Source organism: Cyprinus carpio, chromosome B3 (assembly GCF_018340385.1).
Source record: "Cyprinus carpio isolate SPL01 chromosome B3, ASM1834038v1, whole genome shotgun sequence".
Lineage (NCBI taxonomy): Eukaryota > Metazoa > Chordata > Actinopteri > Cypriniformes > Cyprinidae > Cyprinus > Cyprinus carpio.
In genome coordinates, this window is record NC_056599.1 from 46,266,173 (window position 1) to 46,276,401 (window position 10,229).

Here is a 10,229-nt window from a genome sequence, read left to right on the forward strand (position 1 = left end):
AAGATCGCAGCAAACCAGTGTAACTTTCATCGGCCTCGGTCTTGGCTAAGCCTGAGGTTCATCAGTGTCTCCTCCATTATGAGTAAATCATAAAAACAAAACCGAGCAGTTCTGGCTCCACCTGTCTGGCAGGACTGTCCTCTCGTCAGCGCTCTTCTCTCACCGTTGCTATGCGACAGAGCGCTGATCGGAAACACCTATTGACGGAATTAGGAAATCCTGTGAAGCATGAGGATCTCAATGCGGGTTTTATTCTGTAATTTCTTTCAAATAGCCAGGTCTGGTCTTCGAAGTCCGTGGCCTTCGAAGTGTGCACACTCAACTTTGGGACACAGCTATGGTCTGTTGCCTTCAAATCAAACTGGTTTTATTCTGTAATTTCTTTCAAATAGCCTCATGAACAGAATTCTTTTTTAGATCATTAATGCGGCCAAATGTTTTTCTCATATGAACGGAAAAGTCTTTTGATTTGTTTGTGACAAACACAATTTTTTATTTCAGAAAACTTTTTAAATGTATGACTGAAATTTTATCATTTGACAGATCTACGTTTTAAATTAATTACCCGAGGTGTTTAACAATCACAAGAACTGCATGTTGTTTTCTAATGTTCACTAAACCTTTATTGGTGTAAATTTTCATACATAGAACACAAAACATTGTTTTGGGCATACAGATGAAGCTTCATACTAACCAAGTAGTTTTATTCATTCTGACCATTTGTAGGTTTCATGTCATTTGAAATGATTTACTAAAAAAATTAAAAGCACCAGAATCTGGGATTTTCAGCATGAAAGAGATGTACAAGCTGAGGATTTTTGAACTATTATCATCATTTCCTTTTGACCCTAATAAATGAATTCTGTGGCTAGTGACAGTATACTGTTCTCATGCTATGTGTAAATAGTTGCGCTAAAACATTTGTATTTTTGCATGCCAGCAGATTTTTTTCATCTAAAAATCACAATGTTTTTAACAGACTTTTTTCATATACCCCTAGATTTAGACATATTGTCAAGATTTCGGATGGTCATTCAGTTTTGTTGTTAGTTTGTTGGGCTGTGTATGTTTTTAGGTGAAGACTCCTCTTTGTGAGCTGTTATCATAATATGAATTAATGAAAATTAAGAAATTTAGTAGCAGGCTTTCTCTTTGAGATATTTCTTTTAGTGCAACTTCGAACTGTGTCTTCTAGTGTCTGAAGCATACAACAAAAAAACACCACCCATTTTCCCAACCACACACCCAAAAAACAACAACTTGCGCGACTACGGACAAATACTGGCGTACTACTGGCGACTACGGATTCACGGACAAATAGGCGCCAGGGGAGAACATCGCCTTCCTTCTTCTGTCTCTATTGACTGTTTTGTTTGAAGCGCGGCATCTGAGCGACCACGCGTAAGAAGCGACTCTTTCTCTGTAATTATCATGGCATCCACTAGCAAGGCATTTAGACAGTGTGTACATCCGTGTCAGCGTTATTTGACAGACCCGGCGACAACGCACAGTCTTTAAGGCCATTTGTTTGGGGCGAAGAGCACGCCACGCAATAATCCATGAGGGGGAACAATCCTGCGTGCATTGCAAGCGTTTTTCTATGAAAAAGCTTACGCTCTCGGCCTGTCTCTCTTCTTTGAGAGGAAAGAGGGGCAGCCATCTGCTTCTCGCGGTTCAGGACCCGCCGCTGCTGCTGAGGCACGGGAGGAGATTCTCTCTGGAAAAGCCGAGGCTCCTGGAGGCGCGTGCCGTGATGCGGAGCTATAATACTGATGTTTACGTGTTGTTTCCATTAACATATATTCACTTATGTGCGGATTTCCAACAAAAGACAGAAATCTGATGCAGTTGTACTTACATGAATGGGGTCTTTTATCACTGCGACCACTCCATGTTTTAATAACAAACATTGTGCAAATCCAGCGTCGACCTGGGCCTTGTTTATAAAACATTCATCACTGAAATGACAAGAACACACAAACACACTTGCTACACTCGTTGCTGCCCTGGAAAAACAAACTGCATCCACTGTTCGTGTAACGCTGGGTTCTTTGGGAAGCTGAACACTGTAAACTTTCCATCACATCCAAAAACACACTTATTTGGAGACATTCTTGAACAAATCTGTAACAATAAAACTCCATAGTCACGGGAAGAAGGAGGCGGGAACCGGCGAACATTCAAATCAAACTTTAATAACCAAATAAACACAAAACAGCGCGACAGCCCCTCACGGCTGCACTGCCGCAAGCATAAATAAAAAACAAACCACAAAATAAAACTGAGGCCTGGTCCTCTCTCTCGTCCTTCACTATCGTTGTTCTCTTATGTATCCTCCCAATCTCCTCCTTCGGTGGGATTCCTCGAGACCGATGAGTGGAGCAGGTGTCGCCATTTCCCTCGACACTCCACCGCCTCGCCTCCGCTCCATATCGCTCTCGGCCCCGGGCTTCACTCGTCACAAAATCCTATGCAGCGCTGCTGAGGATTTCCCGATGAAACGCGTTGATGAGCGCGGTCTCGCTCTCCTCTGGTCGACGTGTGTGTGGGCGGGCACACTTTTCTGAGAGAAATGCTCATATAAGGACTTCCACCATTGTCTACGTCATTAAATCCACAATCGAAAAAAAACAGCCGACAGAAACTGGCGCGCCAGCTGGAGTAGAGATTTTCGGCACAGAAGTCTCTGTCATTGGTCAGGTATTTTCAAACTTTGGCCATGTTTGGCATGAGAATGTCATCTCTTTAACGCAACGAACAACTCCTGAATACATATGAAACACCATTGTAGCCCCCCTTTAAGTAATACTCGCCCGCCGGCTCCAGAATGCTTTTATGATGCCAGATATTGTAAGCAGCCAATGTGAACACTCTTGTGATTTCATTTTCAACCTTTCAAACTTTATGAATGATTATTTATGTTGCAAAGTCAAATTGAAATGTCTAAGGAACTGGAAGCAAGCCAGGGTACGGCTATTTCTAAAGCACACACAGCTTAAAGGGATACTTCACTTTAAAATTAAAATTCTGTCATCATTTACCCTCAGGTTGTTTCAAACCTGTATGAATTTCTTTCTTTTGCTGAACACAAGGGAAGATATTTTGAAGAATGTCAGTAACCAAACAGTTAACTGGAACCATTGACTTCCATAGTAGGAAAAAAAATACAATGGAAGTCAGTAGGTTTCAGTTGAGTAAATGATGACAAATTTACATTTTAAAGAGTAGATATCCTTTAACTACAATTAATCAGCCTTGATAACAAGTATATTAAATTGACACTGTATCTTTACTTGGAATGCACTTGCCCTTAGACTGTACAATTAGGGTTTTATTCATGTTTATCCCCTTCATCCATTAATTCCCTAAATCACTTTCCTCTTTAGGGTTGTGGGAGGCTGGAGCCTTTTCCTAGTAATTGCCTGTTCAAATACAGAATTTGTTTAATGCTTTTTTGTAGAAGATTTTTTTTTTTTTTGAAATTTACATACGCATCATGATTGTTAATTTTAAAGTTTTAGGGGAGGAGGCGATTTTTTATGAAAAATCAATAAATTATTTAGAAAAAATCCACTAATAGTTACATTAATAGTTACGTTTACAGAATACAGGACTCTACTTTTTTCATTGTAGACTAAGAGGTATAATAAGTAGTGACGTGGCATGATTGTTATTAATAGTAACTTTCTGTTTTTGCCTTTTCAAGATTAACAATAATGTATAACAAATGTACACAGTATGATTTCGCAAATGGCTCCAAACCATCAACCTGATTGAATTTCCAAAGACGTTCTCATAGGTATTTATATGGAGTTCTACCAATGGTCCATTCTTGTTGATGTCATTAATTGTAACAATAACACAAGTACCTTAAACATTTTGCAACTACTTCCCCAACACCAGCGTGACTTCAACATAATATGTAAGATAGAGTGCTGTAAAGAGGAGCTACAAGAATGTCTCCAGTTTAGAAACCACATCTACCGAAAACATTCAACGGCCAAAGTCCATCCCGGAAATGGTCTCCATGAATCGGAATTAAATGATCCCCGACCTCACAGAGACGAGAGCTTTGCCACACATCGATTGATAACTTCATCCCTCATTTGTGGGGGGACCTCAATACACTATTGAGTGTTCTAAATAAAACATCATATTTGCTCATTTTTATTTTGAAATCTTTCAGGAAAATTCATCTCATCCCGTAAAGTTACCCTGGACAACTAACCATGACACTGCCAGCCTACAGTTCATTCTTAATTTCGTCTGAGGGAGTATGCTGAAATCATTAATTCCATCTAGACCAGTCGGATTCGTAGGTTAGAGTTGTCAATTATGAAATATGTAAATATTTACTGTCTAAGTGACCATGGTCTGGATTTAGACTCTGTAGTTGAGTCTGTAGCTGACCAGACTAGCAGCTAACTCCACATAACGGCAAAGAGCGGATCTGCAATCTTTGTTCAGCCTGTTCATCCATGTGCTCGGTGTTATAGTAATGGGATAAGACCGGACACATTTTTTGTATATAACCATTTCTGATGTAGTTGTAAGGTCCAGCTAGAGAGAACAACACATTTGTTGAAGCTTTTTCAAAGAAGCAATGACAAGGCTTCAAGTTGAATTTTTGTTTAAAGATTTTTCAGTAAAAAAAGAAAACACCCCCCCCAAGGACAACCCTTTTTTTTGACAAAACCCTTGTTTTGATGTTACATCTCTACACGACGAATTTGAAGTAGGTTACATCTCTACACAGAACGAATTCGAAGTGGTTCCCCTTTAGGTTCCAAAAGGACGTTGTGCGATAACTCAACAGCATTCTATCTATTTCACTATTGGAAATCTTAACCAACTTACAAATCTCAATTGAGACACCATAAATTTTATGTATACTATGTGACAGCATCACTTCTTCAACGATAATCGTTTTTAAAGGACATTCTAGCACATCCTTCTTCAACGTCATTTTCAGGAATCTGAGAAACCTGAGACCTTTCAAAGAAGGAATTTTGGTCAGTGTGAATGGACAAGAAATCAAATTAAGTGTGCTTTGGCTACGATCTCCGCTGATAATTTGTCTGCTCACAACTTGGCTGGATTTACTTGCTGTTTCGCAGTGGACGAGTTTGCAGATTTGTATGGTCACTTACCAAGATTTAAAATCTCATGTTAATGAAGACAACGTCCATCATTCGAAAAAACTTAAACATAGGTTCACAAGTACCATCTAAGTGCTCTCAGGGAGATTGGAGAGATCTCAAAACAGACATACAGTGTAGTAAATGAATGCCCCTTTAATGACTTGGAGTACTTTGACATCACCAAATCGTTTCCTCCCCCCTCCAGACTTATGCATGATTTCTTGGAGGCATTGTGCCCCTTGTGATGACCAAAGTCATAAAAGCATTGCATTTTTTCTGAAAATAGTTTGAACACTCAGTAAACATAAACTGCCTGAATTGGAAGCATTTCAGATTGGAAAAGAACGACAAATGGGAATATTCCACAGAAGTTACCACTAAGTGTTCTTGACACAGACAGATTGTTGTGAACAGCAGCTCAAAAACTGGTGCCTTTTCAGAATATTACCATTCCCTTATTGGACATTACAATCCCACAAAGAAGGCGAAGCACACTGGCTGTGTATCTGAAGTGCAGAGAAATTGGTGAGATCATTTTTGTTTTCCCCCTGCATAAAAAAAAAACAGTCATAACTTTTCTCAGCATTCTAATTGGAGAAATTCCTCTCAGATTTCCAAGCCCTGTTTCCAGATACTTTCACCACAAAAACTGCACTTTCCTCACACACCTATTCTTGCCTCATTTCAGACTGTTGGAGCTTTGAAGTCCCCTGTGGGTGCATGAGGTTTGGAAGGCAAGCACCAATATTTTCAAAGACTAGCCCCCGCAACACTTGCAATTCAGAAACCTGTGTTACACCCTCTCTAAAAGACACCAGCTGAGGGAGTGTTGGGAGTAACATCATTGGATGCACTTCCACAACAGACATACACTGAATGGTGAATGCTCAGTTCCATTCAGGTCCTTTTCCTTCTGATCTCAAAGAGGGCATCAGGAATAAAAGTAGAACTAAGGACATCCCCAGCGATGAGACACCTGGCTGTGTCAATTCTCTTTTGACTAAACAATACAAAATGCAAATGGTGAGACAGCTTCGTGATTGATGTGGCTGAGGATGGCATTCCAGTCTTCATGAACAGTGTCTAAAATTGTCCAATTCAGGTGCTATTTGGTTGATTTTGGAAAGCTCCTAATACCCCAAAAGTTTGATTATCATAAAGCAAAAAAACACCTGCCTTCCTTGTACAAGAGGAGGAGAAAGTGGGTTTGTCATTCACCCTGGGGAAGAAAAGGACTATCAGATGCCCTTGACCCTACAAGCATGATGATGACGTATTTATCACCCTCCATCACAGTGTTAATTTATAAAGGTATTTTTCTTTGTAATGTCCTTTATTTCCTGACAGAATTACCAAAAGTTTGAAAAACAGTACTGATTATTTTAATAGAGCAAGAGATTGATGAGAAACCCTGTTGGGCTTACACGAAAGATGGTGCAGACAACTATTCCCCACAATGAAACAGCAAGTGATCTTTTAAAGTAACTTGAAAGACTGAAGAGATCGTCTTCAATGGTAGTAAGCAGGACCCATTCTCTCCAGCTGTAATATGTTTGCAAATACAAAAAAAAAAATACCAGACAAGAAACTGGTGTGAAACCCTCTTCGGAGATTCAAATGCTCACACCAGTTAGTAGAATGGCTTGAATTGAAATTTAGTTTATCATTTTGGCCTAGTGAAAAATTAACACTTACTTTTTGTATAGGCAAAAGTGCTGTGAGGCCGTGGCCTGCAGTTTTTATGCCTCCCTGATTTTCCACTAGAACTTAATGAAATCATTACAGAGGAAGGATCCATCTTTCAAGAAAAGGAAAAATTCACATCTGCGATCACTGCTAATTCATGTTGTTTTGATAGCATCACAAAGTACACATGGTATACATATTATTAAAAAAAAATGCCTAAAAAGCATAAGCAAAATAGTTAATTTTAACTGATATATTCCTTTTTCTTAGGTATCCAAGCCACAAGATATACACGGATGTTCTTGGAAGTCTGATCAAAAGATTTCCTTTCCTGAAGGATACTAGCCCCTCTGGTCCATGTAAGTACAATGTTACATTTCACAACTTAAGTCCACAGTTTTCAAACTCAACCCTCAATCTTGCTTGCCCCATTTGCATATCTGCGCGAGATAATTTAATTTACATTGTGATTTAATCATATTTCCACCTCATTAGTGAGCAAGTTAATTTCTGAAACATGGTAATAAACAGTCTCAGTGCTTTTCTATGGTAGCCCAAACAAAAGGTAATTAAAAATAAATATATAGATAAATGTAGTAATCGTGAATAATTGGCTTGATAAAACAAATATAATTCATAACATCTTAATAATCTTTCTACATTAATTTAGAAAATAATGGGTAATTATGATAATATAAATATATTGATGTGACTTGTTTTAATTATGGAAAAATTTTATTTAATTAGTTAATTTTTTAATAGATTGACAGCAATAAATCTATTAAGTATACATGTCATTTTAGAATTACATATTTGAGGACCAGAACTGTGGTATAAATTGAATTTTTTTTTGCATGTGTATGCAGGATACCCTTCTATACAACAGTAATTTCCTAAGCATACATTAAACTTTCACTTTACAATTAAAGGATTAGTTAACCAAAAAAAAAAAAAAAAATCTGTTGTTTTACTCCTCTCCACTTGGTTCCTAATCTTTATGCAACACCAAAGGTACCCAGGGAGCAAAACACCTGTTTTTTTAGAAATCAGACATGGCTTGCTGTAAAAGGTTGTCATATAAAAATGAAAATCTATGATGTCTGAGGATCACAACCTGGGGGGACAACCCGGTCACGCAAAGCTGCTGGAAACTTGTAAAGTAGGGTCAAAACAATGCTACCAGCCTCAAATTCTGCTTTAAACTCCCCGGAATCACCCAAGCATGCTAAAAAAGTTAATTATATTCATGAATCCTGAGACATATCTCCCTGATACTTTATGCTAGAACCAACTGCGCACAGACCTTTCAAAGAGTGGAAGATAAGCTTTCATCTGATGCCCTTTGTATTGTACATGTAAATTAGAATGTAATAGTTAACAATGCCTCTTACTTCATAGGTAGGCAAAAAAAAGAAAAAATATTGAACATTCCATTTGTAATCGGTAGCATTCTTTCCCTTTGTTGTTAAATTAAACAAATTACCAGTGAAGTTAACTTTTACTAAATAAATACTAGACAGTGCAATGTGCAAAATAATGCGTCATTTTTTCGAAAATGAACGGAAACCGGAGACGCGCTCTTTTCAAGTGTAAGCACCTCAGGGAAAACGTTGTTTCATTGGTGGTTAAATTGCACTTGTTTACAATATCAAAGTAAAGCGGCTGACTATTATAAGTTAAACACTGTAAATCTATGAGAGATGATTTCGTGAATCGCTGTAAGAATTTTTAATCATTACGAGCACATCGATCTAACGGACAGATCGAGCTAACGTCACAATGCTGTGTACATCATTCTTGTTAACGTTTTTTTAACGGAGACGTCATTGTTTAAGCCGTTTTTTTCCTCTCTGTCTAGTGTTCATATTTAAGTTAGTATATATTTTGTTGGCTACATAGCAAGGTAACTTTACTGTTAATAAGTATACCTTAGTTTGTCAGTGTAGCATTAATATTATAATAATATTATAATCATGATTAATGTTTACTGTTTTGATCTTACAGGGACTGATGAACACACTCGGCTCCTTATCCAGTGGAGAGTGGCTAATGAAGCCCTCATTACTGGAAAGCGTAATGCTGCCATCAAAGGTTTTGAGTAAGTAAACAAATAATGTAAAATGTCATTTTATACAGGTGCTGTTGACACTGAATGTACTACATACTAAACTCTTCAAGTAAAAGGTCTTACTGAATTCTTTTTGTGCTTTGATTTCTGTGCATTTATTGTGACAGAGCAGAAGCTTGAGGGCAAAATTTCTGCTGCTCAAGTCAAAAGAAAATGGGAAAACCTAAAACAAAAATATAAAGTAAGATTTAAAAAATAATAATTGTTCACCCCAAAATTTGAATTCTTTCATTAATTGATCATGCTAATGTTTTTCCGTGTTATAGTAATGCAGTAATCTAATGAATATAATTGACTGTCTTGGTATTTTGCTTTTAAATGTTTGTAGGATCTTAAATGTCCACAGACTGGTGTGAGCACCGAGGATGGGGAGGTTACAGCAGCGTCTTGGAAGTGGTATTCTGTCTCGGATGAGGCAATAGGGGGCAGACCCTCCATCACACACCACCCAACCTTATTGCCTCGTCCGGATCAGATGTTGATGTAACCTCACCATCCTCAGTGAGGTCAACAGGGAAAGAGCAGAAAGAGGAAGAGGAAAGAAACAGAGGAGCTGATCCACGAGATGGAGGAGAGGAAGAAGCAGTAGAAAGGAGGAGAGGAGATGGAGAGAGAGATGACGGAGAAGAAGAGAGAGAGAGACTAGAACGAGAGGCCAAGGATAGAGAACGAAAGAAGAGACCGAGAAATGAGAGAGAGAGAGGAAAGACGAGACAGGGAGACAAAGCAGAGATTTCTTCAGCTTTTAGAGCTCATGGCAAAAAATAAAGAATGTTAATATTAAACTACACTTTCTTTCCATTTATTTATGCTGAGATTTACCTTTGAGTCATGCTGTTTTATCAAGTTTTGTAGCAATGTTAGTTTCCAGGGATTTACAGGAGCTAGATTTTGTCAGTTGTGAAGTGCTTAGTATCTGACATTGAGTAAGAGCTATTTTAAAGCACTTATGTGTACACTGATTTTGTAGTAGTTTCCAGCTGAGAATGAGTGCCGCACTGTAGAGAAAAACCAGACAGCTTTCAAATGTATTTATTTTATTTTTGTTTCAAATTTAACTTCTACATGATTAAGAGCAAAAAGCTTAAGACAAAATCACTTTTGCATCAAGTAGTATAATAGAGTTTAAAGCAACACCAAATGGATATTTCTTACAACATTTTATAATGGTGCCAGAAAATAAACTTCAGCATCTTCAGACAGGTCACTTTCACAGACAGTTTTCAAGTTTCTTGAGGTATGTACATGTAGTGATATCATCTACTAATCTCATT

At 38.0% G+C, this 10,229-nt stretch overlaps 1 long non-coding RNA gene across 1 annotated transcript; it reads left to right on the top strand.

The window, feature by feature from the left end:
* Positions 1-8,673: 8,673 nt before the first annotated feature.
* LOC122136683 lies at positions 8,674-9,418 on the top strand. The gene is made up of 3 exons (XR_006154315.1): positions 8,674-8,925; positions 9,063-9,136; positions 9,284-9,418. It is a non-coding gene; the product is annotated as an uncharacterized LOC122136683 (long non-coding RNA).
* Positions 9,419-10,229: the final 811 nt, after the last annotated feature.